Raw genomic sequence first — 15,513 nt, forward strand, 5'->3', positions numbered from 1 at the left:
GTGGTGACCTCAAACATTCGCATAAATATGAGAAAAGTAACATTGCGTCAATGTGTGAAGATCGCCATGTTAATGTTTTTGTGGATGATTCAAACAAACACCGTATATTCTTGCTGAGTTCAGATGGCCATTATGTTCGAGATATATTATATGAAGATGTAATTTTCAGACCACAATCTGTAACCATCGATGGAAGAGGCAATTTGTGGGTTCTTATGGATCGAAAAGCTATTGCAGTATTTTCTTACTTGTAGTGAAAAAGTAACTAGCGTTTTGAACAGTTCAAACTTTTCCATTTAAAATCGTTTAACTTATAGTGCCTCAAATGTAGAAAAAAGAAGAAAAAAAATTTCTCAGATATATTTACCCTACTCATGTTACTTGTTGCTGCCAAAATATGTTACATGCACAGATTTTGATTTATAAATTTGAAATATTTCATGTCATAGATTATTTTCATGTACATCAGCCGGTTGTCTTCTTTCAAACTACTTATTATTATACAATTTACCAATTGAAGTAAACAATTAACTGATTGTGCCCTATTCCCGATTGTGACAATATGACTGATTAAAACATATATTGTAATGCCGTTTAAGAACTTATAAAAAAAACTGCTTCCAAAATACGCAAAATACCCAACATGGAGGGAATATAGAAGTGATTATAACATTTTGCTACACAAAAATATTTTTCAAATTTTCGATATGTATTCATATACACTTGTTAAGATAATGAATAAGATGATAAAACTAGCGTTCATCCTCCAATTTCATCATGACGATTGAAACAACAATTTTAAAAGATACATAGAAAATGTAGATTATAAATATGTTCAGAAAAGCACTTAACTCTGTGATGACACAGGCAAACAAAAATTAATAATTACGCGTATCTAAGAATGCTATTTGATACTGAAAAAGGTTAATTAAGTTAATCTGTTGGTACATAAATCTCACCATCCTACACTCTAATATAGGCTACTCATCCTTTACTTTAAATAATTATACATGAAGGGTTTTCAAGATCTGATATGACCTTTCGCACCTTTTGTTTTCATTGATCTTCAACGTCTTAATTGGTTATGCCTTCGATTTTAAAGCAACTAATTAGTCTTATGAAGACTGAATGGCCAAGTTATGCCAAATTGATATTACAACAGTATATTTATACTTTGTCTCAGTAAATCTATTATGCCAAAAATTAAGAATACATTAAGAACAACTTACAGTTATCGTTACCATAAAAACACAACTTGTCATTGAAATGCTGCCAGTGTACTCACATCTCCGCTGTACATCAACATTTACTTAAATATTTGACAAAACATATTATAAGTGGTGACCATTTACCTGCTGAAAGAACTTATATTTACGTCATTAAAAAGTCAAGTCAGTAACTTTTCTTTTGTCTTTATGTTATTTATTTTTGCGTTCCGTTCCAATTTGATGCGTCCAGGTATTTCTTACTGATTTTTACAGAGAATGAACATTTTCCTAAGTTGCACTTTAAGCGAATGGCCAAGGTCGAGGAGTGATCAGCACTCACAAACATATTGAGGACCACCCATTCTGTATGCGCCTGGTCAAAGTCAGGAGCCTGTAATATCGTGACTGTTGTTAGTTGCAGTCTGCCGAAATTGCTTTTTGTTAGTTGCAGTCTGCCGACATTGCTTTTTGTTCAATGATTTTAGCACAAATCAGCGCCTTTAGCTTTCTGTTATGTTGAGCCCCACCCCATTCTGTGTGTGCCTGGTCAAAGTCAGGAGCCTGTATTATCGTGATTGTTGTTAGCTGCAGTCGGCCGAAATTACTTTTTGTTCAATGATGTTAGCACAAATCAGCGACATTGGTTTTCTGTTATGAAATGGTTCCCATTTTGTAAATTTGGGGCATTGTGTTGGGCTTTGCTCATTGTCGAAGGCCGAACGTTAATATGTTGTTGTTAAAATCAGAAATGGATCAAGGGGTGTCACCGAGTACACGCGATTGAGGCTGGCAAACATGGTGCACCATATAGAGTATGATTGAAATATGTATTTATTTACCAATTAGTCTATCATTGATAAACTTTTCGTTCTAATACTAATACAATTGATTTACCTTGTTATGTACCTTGACATATGTTTTTATATAAATGATTTGTTATCACCGACGTTCATTGCTTATTCTGTTCTTTTTATATGCAGGCGTGAAAATGGAGAGACGATTCTCAATTTTAAACGTTTTTCGTTCTTCAATTTAGATATATTTATATTTGAAATGTTTAAACGTTTTTTTCCAAATTACTATTCGTTCTGATTATAAACGACATCAACAATCTTATACTCTACCCTTTATGAATAAAGGCAACAGTAGTATACCGCTATTCGAAATTCATAAATCGATTGAGAAAAAAACAAATATTTTAAATTTAGAATTTTTTACATGTTTTGAAATTTTGTACCCTTAATAGGTTGCACAGCTGATTCAAAAAACCACGCATCTTTTGGGGAGATATTTGATATTCATAGATATTTTGTTTTGTTTACCTAGTGGTTCTTAGATATGATCTCTTTGTTTTATAGAGACACAACTTGGGAATTTTACCAGTAAAACATGCAGTTAGAAAGCGGTCAAATTGAATTCTCAGGAAGACTCAAAGTAGAGGGATGGGTAGCAAAGAATTTAGGTGTAAGCGTACAACCTTGTTCGACCTTGAAAAATAGTAGTGCATGTGATTTTTCCGTTCCAGGATATATTTTTTAACGAAACTTCATAGTGAAAGTGGCACAATTTTAGCCGTAAAAGGACTTCCTATTGGAAATTGCATTGTCTGTATTTATAAAAGTGCAACCTTTAGTCAGGAAAAACCACAAATCAGCCGAATTCTAAGTACCAACGAACCTTAATGGACCTATCATGTCATGAATCGAAAGCATACAACTGTTCTTGAATTTTATAACTTCGACAACTGGGCATTCTTACAGAGTAAAAATGTGGTTTCATTTCTGGCAAAATACAAAACAGACCATGGCAAAGTTAGAAACTGAAAACCTTAAGACATCCATCAAGTTTGACCGCCTGAACATCGTTATCTTCTTAGAATTGTTTGCAGGACAGTAATCAGTTGCGAAAGTGAGCGATCAAAAAGTTTCCTAGTGTTCATGAAAATCTGTTTACGTGCAACAATAGGTAAAAAATGACTACATGGATTTGCGCTGATGCATGTACATTATGCTTTGCACTTTTATAAGATCTTTTAAAATTTTGCTCGCAGACATCAAAGAAAAAAAAAATGATGATAATGATGATTTTGATGGAAGATTTTTTTTAACATCCAGTGGCAATTTAAATGCATATTCAGGACGAGTATATGGTCATGTGATATGCATATACAAACTGCTTTGTACTCAACCAACATGTAGAGTCGGGTGCTAGGAATTAATCCACAGGAAGGCAGGCTACCCTATTAGGATACATTATTCAGCAAAACAGTCTTTGTTCTTTGTTCTTATTTCTATATGGCGCGAACAGAGCAGAGAAGCAACAAATACCAAATATCATTGTTTTCGGTTTGACCCGCCGGTGTTCGAAACCACGACCTCCCGCAGTCGAGGCAAGCTTGCTTCTACAAAACTCCAAAGGCGGTCTAAGAAAAAAGAATTTGCCTTTTGGAATCAATTTTGTACACCATGTGTTTCAATTTTTTTTAGACCTTAAAGACGTTAATTTGAATGACAAAATGGAAATATTTTGAAAGTGCGTTTTGTTGACTTAACCCCACACCCGCCCCCTGAAAAATTTCTAGATCCACCCTTGAACATCCTTGTCCTTTTATATCTTTCGGTAGTCATGTATAAATAAAGATAAAATTGTATACAAGACAAAAGGAACCGTAAATTGCAATTTGAAAAAAGTGGAAATGCAATTTTTATGCAGCAATTTTATTTCATTATCATTAACGGCAAAAGAAATCATGACTTTTTCTAACAATACTTTCGTCATTGTAAGCCATATTGGATATGCATACGGATCTATGATAAAACGCCTATACATGAAGGTTTGTAAGTACAAAGAGCAAGAAGATAATTTTGAAGAAACGCAATACCGGATCGATATCAGTAAAAGGTTTGATAAGGGTATACGACATAACTAATATGTCTCTACATTTGTTTTATGATACAGGTTTAAAAGATCTTAAAGGCCTGTGAAACAATAAGAACAACATCTTTCGGTTGAATTAATATTTCAATAGACCAATATACTATGTATTTTTAAATATCACGTGACTACCATCACATACATTGCTTTTATTATTAATGCATTAAGTGTCAATGGCGGAAGGACGACGTCTAGAAGATCAGGACTTGTGTGGAGTTTGCAAGTCAGCATACACCACTCCAAGACTTCTCGACTGTTGTCATGCTTTTTGTTCACCTTGTTTAGAAAAACTTATTGAAAATGGGCAAATATTTCGGTGTCCACTTTGTAGAAGGGAAATGCCAATACCACAAGGAGGCGTTGATGGATTTTCTTTATTTCCATTCATCGAAATAAGCAATGACGAAAACAAAACCAAAAAAGAAAGAACTTGTGAAATGTGCGATGAAACAGAAGTCCATTCCATATGTGAAAATTGTGAACAGAACATGTGCAAAAATTGCCATGAATACCACTTGAAAAACAAGACGTTCAAAAATCACAAAATAGTAGACGACAAAAATAAGGAAATGTCTGAAGACAAAACTGAACGGATATAAAAAGACATTCAATGTGATGAACATACAAAAGAATTATCTTTATATTGTAAGTCTTGCAATTTACCTATTTGTGAAGAATGTCATGTCATAAATCCATACATGCCTGTCACAAAACGGAAAAACTAGACATTGTTATTAAAGCCATGAAATCAACCTTGAACACTACGATGATAAGCCTTAAATCAAAGATACCATTTCTTGACAACATTGTAGAAAATGCAAAGTCCGGGGAAAATAAATACTGGAAAGATATCAGACAATTGCAGGCAGAAGTTTGGAATGAAGCTTCATCCTTAAAGGAACTGATGTGTAAATCAATTGATATGGTCATGTTCGAAAACTTAGATATTTTGGAGTCATTTTCGCGTGTTGATAGGAAAACAATTGAAACATACGTTGAAGAGGCTGAACTAAATCGACTGTTTATTATCAGATTAATCACAGCAATTGAGGCTACCATCAAATATGGCCATTCAAAAGAAACAGTAAGATTATGCAGTGCTTTGTGCACAGACACACGTATGTATAACGACGAATATACTGGTTCTGAGTTGAAATTACATAGACCTATGTTTAAACCAGGAACGTTGATAGATCATCAGATACATGATTCTTTTGGCATAATTGAACGAGATAATAACATCAAAGTTTTACTGAAACCTCAATTTCCATGCCTTCAAATTCATCGCGGTCCAAATGTTAGACATTTTACGAAGGAGTCAAGTTTTCAGAGCAACACTGGTCAAACAGGTACAATAGGCGATTCCCACGTATGTGTCACAAATATGCTTTCGCAAAATTATGGATATACTGGAACTATTAATATTTTTGATATAAATGGAAAACCAAAACAACTACTTACGCCCAATATTAATGGAAGCAGGTTTGACATCATTGGGGTAAACGAAGGAAAAATCTGTTTGTGGGATAATTATAAAATTGATTGCATACAAATACAAACAGAAGAAAAAATTTCGACAACAATCGATTCATGGGAAAATGACATACAAGGTCTTTCTCCGAAGGGTCGTGCTTGTATAATGGACAATGGAAATATGTTGGTTCTTTTAAAAGACAAATTCTATGAAGTTAAAGACACTGGAAATACCATGACAAAAATGATCTTAGAACATTGTCTGGAGACATACGATATTCACATAAGTTTAATGGTTCGATCGTTAATTCTATGTGCATTGACCGTCACGGAAATGTATTTATGGCTGATGCAAATAATCATGGCATATAGAGGCTCACTTCTGATGGTCGCTTTATTCGTAGTGTGTTGACTTCCGAAGATGGTATCACTACACCCTCGTCTTTGACCATCGATGGAAGAGGAAATTTATGGATACTAACGAGTCTGTATAATGGAAATAATAATATCGCAGTGTTTTCGTATTTGTAGTGACAAATATCCAACTTTCAATTATGCATTTACAAAGTACTGCATGAATACTCAATAATATTCAATGCACTTAGTATTTTAAGGAGAACATATATCATATATTAGAAAGGTTATTTTTGAAAAAAGGAAAACAACAATTGTCATACTAATTTGAACAAATATTATAAAATCAATGTACAAACCAACAATACAAAACCCTTTAAATCTGATTTACGCAAATAAATATATTTGACTTCCATTGTTCTATTAGGTTTTGTACTATATTTATGAGATAAGCCAGTAAATAAGAAAATAGAAAATATCTATTATTGTTGTTTGATGGAAGTACAGTGCCAAATATATCATGCATATCCAAGTCGAAAATAAATACAATAAATTAGTTTGGGAGGTTTTTCAAAGTGGATTAACTGGTATAAATCGCGGTGGATTTGGAAATGCTCTTAAATATGTTTGATAGGTTTACGAATCAGTTGACCGATACTACATGTTGGTGTCTTAACTCATTAGCCACATGTTTTCTGGTCAAAGATCTTTAGATACCACTAAAGTCGACTGATCTGTAATTTTACTGATTGTGTCCTATTCCTGATTGTGACATTTTTACTGAGGTGAATTATCATTGCGGGTAATGCAAGAAAAGCAGGATATGCTTATTAAGTCGACGCAAATGGTGTCGCCTCCCATGGGCTTTATGCAATTCCCCAAGTTTCTGTCTGTTAACTAGATTTGTCTCTTCCTAATCGATTTATGAGTGTTGACGCCTTATGTTATACCACTTACGGATCAAATAGATCTGTCAAAGAATCATTAACACACTAGGCAATGGTACTCTTCTAACTCGAAAAATCAATTTCACGTTCATATATCGACCGGACGTGGCTATGTACTCCTGGAGGGAGAACTTGATTCCAACTGAACGTCGAAAAAGTCCCTGTATCTTAGACGTCAAAATACAAAAGAATACACAATGCAATGTCTATATTATAGGACAATCTCTAATATCGTCCCAAGTATTGAATGAAGACTACCAACACCAAATTCGGTATAAAACCACAAAAAAAAAACCAACAACAAACGAAACAACAAACGAAACAAACGACTAGGAAATAAAAAAAAAAAAAAAAACAGGAAAAAACACATAAACAATTACCAACTGGCTAATTATAATAATCCACTGGTGAGGACAATATTTTGGGTCTGGCATTTGAATATATTGTGATGTTAAAGCATCTCGTAAGTACCGGGCCTTTTTATTTTCGCGCATGGAGAAATAAACGGCTCGTAGAAGGACGTACATTAACAATCGCTTTAAGAAAACAAAGCTTTATTATAGGAAAAACTTGGTAAAGTAAAAGTAAGCTAGGTTCATTGTCTTAATTTGCTGATACAGAAACCATATATGTTGCTTCAAAGTAAACGCATAAATGAATTAAGCGGCAATAACATTTTGTATTTACATACCTTTATACAAGCTGATGAAATTTGGAAAATGTTCCAAATCTGTACAATTATTGGAATTTACATGATAACTCTTTTTTTCTTTATGTGACAATACCATAAAACCGTATCAATAAGAAAGGAAGAAACAACTAACGGGTCGAATTTATTGGGCAATAAAATAATAAATAGAGAATATCATATGGCTTTTTCAGTATCACATCCGCATCAACCCGAGACACCAATATAATCCCAAGAGCTCTGAACGAGAGTTTATATTGGTTGAGGGTTGATACGGTGTGATATTGAAAAAGCCATATCATATACACTTTATTATATACCTCTGGTAGCTATTTTTCACGTGACATGACGTAATACAGATTAGGGGTTTGATAAATCCTTTGCAACCGTGGCTGATATCGATGACGTGACGTCATACAGATTAGGAATGTGATAAAGCCTTTGCAACCGTGACTGATATCGATATCATCACGGACGGCTGATACAGCATGATTGCCATTGATCGTATTACACATACAATTTATCTGTATTTACTACTAAGTATATTATAAAAGACAAAGGAATCGCTGTTTATAATAATTTGGGTCATTCGAATCACAGATTTTTAACTGCCCCCCAAGCGTAAATATTAAAAGGGTATGTATTAAAGTAAAAATCCGATAACCACAAGAAAACTAAAGATGATTTAAAACCAATTGTTCTCAGAAGGTCTTTCCACCCAAGTTCACTTAAAATAAGAAAATTTGGATAAAAAATATAACTGTGGTGTTAGAGGATAGCTCATCTCATACTGAGTCCCAAAATACAATGTTTAACTCACTTTTTTCATAGTTATTGGAGATAATTAGCCACTTCTGGTCATATCAAAGTCACTTTCAGTGTCAACTAATAGCTTATATTACGCTGATTCCACATATATATGGTTTCGTTGTATACTTGCTTGAAATAAGGGAGATAAGGTAATACTTCCGGTTTACAAAAATTCACTTTCGGAATCATCTAATAGGTTACTTCGCATTGATTCCAAAAACATATTGTTCTACATGTTCTAGGTAGTACTAAATGAAATAGGTGCAACAAATGGTTACTTCCTGTTTTCATAAGGTCATACCTGGCTGACTTTTACAAGGTCATATGTCTACAAACCTAATGGGAAAGATCTATTGTTTAATCATGTATAAATATCTCTGTTATATATGGTTGATGATTTATATCACAATACAGATTAGAGAGGAAATTCCAATTAAATGTCAACGCGCCCTTTTAACCAAAATATATATGTAACGACATGTTGCAACTAACAGTTAAGTAAAAACATTTTGTCGATATCTTATACGGTATCTGAGGAGAAGCAATAATAAGCTAAACTAAGAAAAATTAAAAACATGAGCTTGACCTTTTGATTGACCTTATTTTCTTTTTAGTGGACCAAGAACCTCAAAACTATAGACCTTGGGTCTCTATCAATTAAGGTTTACCAGTTACAAAAACAACTCACTTATATCAAGTACATAAGGGAAAATAACTCTTATATGGAGTCTACGGACAGCTTATTCGGTCATTTTTCCATGGAGAAGTGGAAAGACCAAATAACTTAAGAAAGAACCTTGCAATAATATGGCAGTTTTAAATCAAAATTTGCATTTACTAGCTTTCTATATTTACACAATGTGGAGAACCAAATATATGGATCAAATTTGAACTTGGTTGGTTAGAACTTCACTTTTGTGCGAAAAGAAAGATGTGTGAATATTAAAACTCGTAAAATAAGTAACAACACGTTTTTAAAGTTGATTTCAGTCTGATGTTATCAATTAGGATAGCATTAATCAGTGTCGTCTGAGTTGTGGCTATTGTCAATAAATCCGCTAAACTTTTCCTTACAAAATAAGTAAAGATAATAGAATAACTAATATTTTTCAATCTAACAATAATTCATGGCATCAATATTTTCTTTTTTAACGAAGCAAAATGTTCAAGCAGTCTTTGATCCTTTTGAAAATGCTTCAATGCACAAGGTCAACTACGCATGTTGTTGATCATACAACTATTTGTTTGATCAAATGTTGAATTACACCAGTAGGTCGGATTTCAATAACATATTCATATAGTGTGAAACCATGATTTTTATAGAGAAGTGCTGTAAAATTTGAAAGCTCATATTCTATTTAATCTTCTATGTTTTCCTACTGACCATTTCATTTTATAGTTAAACAAAATGCGAGGTTACATATGAAATGCTATATTCTTATATCATATCATATTCTTACATTGTATATCAATTACGGATACAGAAATGACTTGTTTCTTCAGTTTCATTGTCTAACTATTGATATTAATGTTTATGTTTATATGGTCGTTGGCAGTCCTCGTGTGTCACCCCGATGGATATTTAGATGGCGTATAGTCTAAAATACGCACAAAATGATGATAGATTGGTAAAAGTTTCTTTTGGGTTTTTTCTAATTTTGATATACGTTTGAGTATGTGTTAAATAAAAAATAAAAATTTGGGTTAAATATGTTAACCTGAATTTTACAGATAATGCCCCTTTTAATGTGAAACAAGATCCGTGTTGATCAAGGTTGAAATTGATGTCTTCCTTATGAAAGTTATCGACGTTGCCGTTTTCACTAGGAACGATTAAAGCTAATTTTTTGAAAGCGAAAAATGTAAAGATCCGATTCGACGTGTCTATCTGTTACAAAGAAGATTTAAAGGAACAGCACATTTAAGATTTTCTATTTCTTTGGAGAAGTTTGAAAAATATAAGTTGCTTGACGATATTTTACCTTACAATCATTATATCTATCTCCTAGTGTACTGAAAAGGTGCCATTAACAGGAAATGAGCAGAAACGTTGCATTTCGTTTCATTTAATATGCTTCGGTGTTAATAGAAAGTTACTGACATGCGGAATACAAAAATAAACACCAATCTATTTTTTGTAGCAATGGAATTCTCCCTCGTTAAAAATGGTAGAAAATCAGGACGTTTGTCGAACATAGCTTTGTCGTTTTGCTTTTTTGTTACACCGGGTAAGCTATATTGGATAGGAATATGGATTTAGTTTTAAGACGAAATGCATGTAATTGCCAGTAGATATGAGAGATAGATAAAAACGGTTATCAAGTAGTATAAGTTACTGGAGGATGAAAGTTTACACTTTGTCATATTAAACTGATATTATATTCATGTAAACATACGGAGATGAATACAAATAGTTCGTCAAGTCATATCAAGACCCAGTAAACGAGCATATACATATACATATATATGTACAAGTATGAACTTTAAAAGTATAAAGTGCAGGAAGATGAATTTGGAGGAAGGATCGCTTCTTAACTATAACAAACATAACATGAAAGGATATACGGGATTGTTTGTATTAGAAAAACGAATGTTTCATGGCACAGGTCTAAAACTTTAAAAAGACTTATAAAACAATTCGGAGAAAATATTTGTCTGTATAAACTAAAAATTAATAGATACCAGACAAACCTGTTTGTAAATATCACGTGTCTCTCACTATCAATTGATCATTATCAATACTTTAAATATGACAGTTGTTTTCCAATTGTTCCGTCAGTTGATAGAGTCTAATGTTTGATTTTATCATGTTTATGGTCCTCTCCCTTTTTGAATTTACCTTTGAGTTCGATATTTTTGTTAATACTTTTTTAAGCATCAATGGGAGAAGGACAATTGTCAGTACGTGAAGTATCAATTGCAGAAGAACAACAAGTCGAAGATCATGATTTATGTGCAGTATGCAAGTCGACCTACCGAACTCCAAGACTTCTTGACTGTTGTCATGTTTTTTGTTCACCTTGTATAGAAAAACTTCTTGAAAATGGACAAACCTTACGGTGTCCACGTTGTAGAAGGGAATTACCTATACCAAAAGGAGGCGTTGATGGACTTTCGTTATTTCCATTCATCGAATTATGCAATAATGAAAAGAACTAGAGTCTCTAAAGAGCCTGTGTTGCTCACCTTGGTCTATGTGCATATTAAACAAAGGACACAGATGGATTCATGACAAAATTGTGTTTTGGTGATGGTGATGTGTTTGTAGATCTTACTTTACTGAACTTTCTTGCTGCTTACAATTATCTCTATCTATAATGAACTTAGCCCAGTAGCTACAGTGGAAAATATTTTGTAAAAGTTTCAAAAATTTACAAAATTTATGAAAATTGTAAAAAAATTACTATAAAGGGCAATAGCTCCTTAAGGGGTAAATTGACCATTTTTGTCATGTTGACTTATTTGTAGATCTTACTTTGCTGTACATTATTGCTGTTTATAGTTTATCTCTATCTGTAATAATATTCAAGATAATAACCAAAAGCTGCAAAATTTTCTTAAAATTACCAATTCAGGGGCAGCAACCCAACAACGTGTTGCCTGATTGGTCTGAAAATTTCAGGGCAGATAGATCTTGACCTAATGAACAATTTTATCCCTGTCAGATTTGCTCTAAATGCTTTGGTTTCAGAGATATGAGCCAAAAACTGCATTTTACCCTATGTACTATTTTTTAGCCATGTCGGCCATCTTAGTTCGCGGGCGGGGTCATCGGACACATTTTTCAAACTAGATACCCTAATGATGATTGTGTACAAGTTTGGTTAAATTTGTCTTAGTAGTTTCAGAGGAGAAGATTTTTGTAAAAGATTACAAAAATTTACGAAAAATGGTTAAAAATTGACTATAAAGGGCAATAACTCCTTAAGGGGTCAACTGACCATTTTGGTCAAATTGACTTATTTGTAAATCTTACTTTGCTGAACATTATTGCTGTTTACAGTTCATCTCTATCTATAATAATATTCAAGATAATAACCAAAAATGGCAAAAATTCCTTAAAATTACCAATTCAGGGGCAGCAACCCAACAACGGTTGTCAGATTCATCTGAAAATTTCAGGGCAGATAGATCTTGACCTGATACACAATTTTACCCCATGTCAGATTTGCTCTAAATGCTTTGGTTTCAGAGATATAAGCCAAAATCTACATTTTACCCCCCCCCCCCCCCTGTTCTATTTTTGGCCATGGCGGCCATTTTGGTTAGTTGGCCGGGTCACCGGACACTCTTTTTAAACTAGATACCCTAATGATGATTGTGGCCAAGTTTGGTCAAATTTTGCCTAGTAGTTTCAGAGGAGAAGATTTTTGTAAAAGTTAACGACAACGGACGACGACGGACGACGACGGACGACGGACGCCAATTGATGAGAAAAGCTCACTTGGCCCTGTGGGCCAGGTGAGGTAAAAACGTAAACCGCGAATTTGTGATATGTGCGATGAAATGGATGTCCATTCCAGGTGTGTAGATTGTGATCAGAGTATGTGCAAACATTGCCATGATAACCATTTGAGAAACAAAACGTCGAGAAAACATAAAATTGAAGATGATTTAAATAATAGAGTAACCGAGGAACACCATGAACTGATATTGGAAGACGGTAAATGCGATGAACATTCAAAGGGATATTCTTCATATTGTAAGTCATGCAATTTGCCAATATGTGAAGAATGTAAAACATCCGACCATGCCTGTCACAAAACAGAAAAACTAGATATTGTTATTAAAGCCATGAAGTCAACACTGAACACTACATTGGGAAGTCTGAATTCAAAGATACCCTTTCTTGACAACGTTATACACAATGCAAAGTCAGAGGAAAATAAATATTGGAAAGATATTCAACAAATAAAGGGTGAACTTGAAAGTGTAGCTTCGAACTTAAAAGAACTTATGTGTAAATCCGTTGATATGGTGATGTCAGAAAATTTAGAGATCTTGGAGTCATTTTCATGTGCCGATTATAAGACATTTGAAACGTACATTGAAGAGGCTAAACAAAATCGGCTCTCTATAATCAGATTAATCAAAAGTATTGAAGCTACTATCAAATTTGGTCAAACGGCTGAAGTAATTAGACTATGCAGTGTTTTGTGCACAAAAACACGTATGTATAACGAAAGCTATTCTAGCACTGAGTTAAAATTAAATATACCTATTTTTAAACCAGGAACATTATCCTATCATCACATGCTGGATTATTTTGGCGTCATTAAACGAGATAATTACACTAAAGTTTTGCTGAAACCTCAATTTCCGTCCCTGCAAATTCAAAGCTTTCCAAATTTTAGGCATTTCACAAAGGAGTACAGTTTTCAAATAACCAGTGGTCTTACAAGTACAAGTATAGTAACAACAGGCAATTTTCACGCGTGTGTCACGTGTGTCATGAGTGAGTAATGGCACGCTCACAATATTTGATATGAATGGACAATCACAGCAATCACTTTCACATAAAGTACAAACAGTTTGGCAATCATTGGTGTAAACATTGGAAAATGTTTTATTTGGAAAGATTATGAAATTGATAGTATACCACTCCAAAGAGAAGAAAATTTTGAAACGCAAATTGATCCATTGGAAAATACGTTACCAGCTTTTCCCCAACATGGTTGTGCATGGATTATGGACAATGGAAATATGTTGGTTCTGAGGAATAACATCTTCTATGAACTTGAAGGAACTGGACAGACACTTAGAACTTTTACTAGTGCAGCCATATCACAACGAAATGCTAGGAGTCAGGCAAAATGCACCTTATTTACAAAGACAAACATAATTTTAGTTGCATATGACGATGAAATCTTCGCAATAACCTTGTCGGGTAACTTTATACAATCACATAAACAGAATGGTTCAAAATTTACCTCCATGTGCACGGACCGTCATGGAAATATATTTGTGACAGACTCGAGCAAAAATTGCGTATGCTTATTGACATCAGATTGCTATTTTATTCGTAATGTTTTGTGTTCTGAAGACGGCATTGACAACCTAGTATCTATAACGATCGACGGTCGAGGAAATCTATGGATTCTGATGAATGCAAATACAATCACGGTGTTTTCGTATTTGTAGTGACAAATGTCAAAATAACAATTATGTAGTGACAAAGTACTAGATGGTCTATGGTTTTCAATGGACTGAGTGTTTGTAACAAGAAAAGAAATTTAAAAAACGTCCTTTAACATTTATGTTTGTTTTATTAATTTCATTTTTTTAATGATGTTGATGCAGCATTCAACATACTTTTTATACAGTTTTAATTTTGCCTATGCGATTTGAAAATATAAATTGTCTCCGATAACAAAAGAGAGGTAAAAGATACCAAAGGGACATTGAAATTCGTAAGTCGAAAATAAACTGTCAACGCCATGGCAAAAATAGAATAAAAATCCTTAAAAAATAAGACAGAAATTGTCAAAAAAAAAGCACTCTAAGAAATTTGATTCACGAGACGTACATTTGACTCACAGTGTACAGCTACATTTCAAATTGTACCACTATATAAATGAAACAATATCACAATAAAACCAGGAAAATTAATTGGTTTGCCATTTACTTGTCGTCTAATGGCATATAGTTTAGACATACTCAAGACGGGAACACATCAATAAGAAAGTCAGTTGGTGGGTTCAGCAAAATGAATAGACATGGATGAACGGCGAAATTTTTGGCCTTGAAATGTAAAAACATATATTTTAATATAGACATGAAATTTTGCCTTATGAAATTTCTACTCTAGTACGTCACAAAGTGTGATTGGAAGGGCTATACCCATTCAGAGATATTCTCCCTACTACAGGCATCGGATTTATCGTCCTTAATCAGACAGGACGTTATTGCGTATATTGTACTTAAACATTATGCCCGCCAAACCAAACAGTCTACCCTCCCCCACATTTCCCACCCCTGCATACAGTTTACTTTCATGTTTACCGAGAAAATAATTCTTATGGTTGTGAACAATGGCTGCTTACTCGAGACACAAATAAAGGCAAGGATCATAACTAAGCCGGACGGGCAAGAGTGCATA

At 33.7% G+C, this 15,513-nt stretch overlaps 1 protein-coding gene across 1 annotated transcript in view; it reads right to left on the reverse strand.

Moving 5' to 3' along the window:
- LOC127723584 (testicular haploid expressed gene protein-like) overlaps positions 1-15,513 on the reverse strand; it is a 66,747-nt gene that overhangs the window by 43,246 nt on the left and 7,988 nt on the right. The gene's annotated exons all lie outside the window — the stretch shown is intronic.

Source organism: Mytilus californianus, unplaced genomic scaffold (genome assembly GCF_021869535.1).
Source record: "Mytilus californianus isolate M0D057914Y unplaced genomic scaffold, xbMytCali1.0.p SCAF_13, whole genome shotgun sequence".
Taxonomy (NCBI): domain Eukaryota; kingdom Metazoa; phylum Mollusca; class Bivalvia; order Mytilida; family Mytilidae; genus Mytilus; species Mytilus californianus.